The 2,500-nt window shown below is 63.9% G+C and overlaps 1 pseudogene; it reads right to left on the reverse strand.

Annotated features, from left to right (window-relative positions):
- LOC126436208 (large subunit ribosomal RNA) overlaps positions 1 to 2,500 on the reverse strand; it is a 7,782-nt pseudogene that overhangs the window by 3,147 nt on the left and 2,135 nt on the right.

Genomic DNA, 2,500 nt, shown 5'->3' on the forward strand with positions numbered 1-2,500 from the left:
CAAAGTTGAACAGGAGGGGGGAGAGGGGATCGCCCTGGCGAACGCCCCGTGCTGGCTGCACAGACACGCCCACGCCGGCGCCGTCCGCTATCACTGTCGTGCTGCCCTCGTAGCACCGCTCGACATACTCGACAAAACAATCCGGCAGGCCATGCGCCTTCAGCACGGGGCGAAGGGCAGCATGATCTACCGAATCGAATGCCTTAGATACGTCGATCGATGCCACAAAGACAGAGCGGCAGGAGCGAACTGCGTCGGTGAGAGCAGTGTCCAAGATGAAGGTATTTTCCAACATCCCATCCCGAGGGATGAATGCCCGCTGACGTTCGTCCACAGCACATGCGCGCATCAGGCGTGACGCGAGAACCTTGTGAAAGGTCCGCGCCAACACCGAGCAGACCGTAATGGGGCGAAAGTCAGCGGGGGATGTTGGTGCAGCCGTCTTCGGGAGAAGGGACGTTCGCGCGCGAAGCAGGCGTTCCGGAAGGGCGCGGGCCAGAAGGAAGAGATTCATCACTTTCACCAGGACTTCGTGCGGCAGGCGCCGCAACTCCGCTGGGGTAAGGCCGTCCGGCCCGGCTGCTGATCCCCTGGGCGGCAACGCGGCGGCGACCTCCTCATGTGTGACCGGCCCCCATAGGCACTCGGGAGCGACAGGCTCCGAGTGCGGGAGGAGGCGGTCACGAATGAAGCCCGCGGTGGAGATGGGCTTCTTGGTGAAGAGGTCCGCCCAGAAGTCCAGCAGACCAGGGATGGCAGGTGGCGGCTGGAGCAGGGTGCCATCCAAGAGGCCGCGCACGCAACGTGCACGCGACCGTCGGAAGGCATCCTGCGTTCTCGCGTACTCCCAGCGGCGCCGCTTGCGCTTCTGCGTCGGCGGCGCGGCAGGCGGCCGCTTCGATGGTTGGCGCGGCCGCTGTGTCCTGGTGATCGATCTCTCCCCTCTGGACCCGACCGACGCAAGGGCATCCGGGAGCATGCCCAGGATGACATCGGGCGGCGTGCCCCGCCCCAGACCTATGACACGATCCAGGGCAGAGAAACGCTGGGCGGAAGCGGGTAGCCCCGCCAGATGCTCCCAGATGGCGGCGTCAGTCGGCCCCTCCGGCGGCGGCCCGGTGGTGTCGGCCGCGAAGTCCTCGGCTGCGTCGACGGGCGGCGCAGCGGCCTCGCCCGCGTCAGGCAGCGGGCTCGCCGCTCCCCGGCGGGACGCCGGCTCTTCCCCCCGACCGATCTCAAGCGCCTCCATGAATTGGCGGACAAGCTGCTTGTGGGCAGCTTGCCGCCGTCGGCACTTGATTGCCTCAAGCGTTCGGTCGGGGAACATCCTGATGAGCTCTTGATTTACAAAGAAGAACCGGGCGTCCCTCTCGAGGAACAGTTCGGCCTCCGCCTTGGCGAGCGACAGGACTTCTTCCTCCGTCCACCTCGCGCGATGCCTCTCCGTGACGATCTCCGCGTTGGCGGCCGCAAGGTGTTGGCGGCGGCGATGGACCCCGAGACCGTTCTTGGTGGTGAAGCTGCGGTGGCACTCACTACAGGCGTATACAGCTGCAAAAGTTACAAGATTTTCGGCACGGCCGGTTGGCCGGCTAGGTGCTGGGGGAGTTGGGGTGGCACCTTCAGCGGAAGGGCCACCACTTTTTCTCTGAATACTGCCCCCAACTAAAAAAAAAAGGGATAGTGCGAGGGGGGGCTGGTAACCCCCCCAAGCCCCTGGTGCGGTCTTCCACTCTGCGAAAATCAGCGGGCTTAAGAGAGTCATAGTTACTCCCGCCGTTTACCCGCGCTTGCTTGAATTTCTTCACGTTGACATTCAGAGCACTGGGCAGAAATCACATTGCGTCAACACCCGCTAGGGCCATCGCAATGCTTTGTTTTAATTAGACAGTCGGATTCCCCCAGTCCGTGCCAGTTCTGAGTTGATCGTTGAATGGCGGCCGAAGAGAATCCGCGCACCCGCGCGCCCCCGGAGGAGCACGCTAAGGCGGACGCGGCCTCGCAGCAAGGAAGATCCGTGGGAGGCCAAGGCACGGGACCGAGCTCGGATCCTGCACGCAGGTTGAAGCACCGGGGCGCGAACGCCGCGCAGGCGCGCGCATCCTGCACCGCCGGCCAGCACGAGGCCGACCAACGGCGAGAGCAGACCACGCCCGCGCTAAACGCCCGCACTTACCGGCACCCCTACGGCACTCACCTCGCCCAGGCCCGGCACGTTAGCGCTGACCCACTTCCCGACCAAGCCCGACACGCCCCGATCCTCAGAGCCAATCCTTATCCCGAAGTTACGGATCCAATTTGCCGACTTCCCTTACCTACATTATTCTATCGACTAGAGGCTCTTCACCTTGGAGACCTGCTGCGGATATGGGTACGAACCGGCGCGACACCTCCACGTGGCCCTCTCCCGGATTTTCAAGGTCCGAGGGGAAGATCGGGACACCGCCGCAACTGCGGTGCTCTTCGCGTTCCAAACCCTATCTCCCTGCTAGAGGATTCC

This window comes from Schistocerca serialis, unplaced genomic scaffold (genome assembly GCF_023864345.2).
Source record: "Schistocerca serialis cubense isolate TAMUIC-IGC-003099 unplaced genomic scaffold, iqSchSeri2.2 HiC_scaffold_1230, whole genome shotgun sequence".
NCBI lineage: Eukaryota > Metazoa > Arthropoda > Insecta > Orthoptera > Acrididae > Schistocerca > Schistocerca serialis.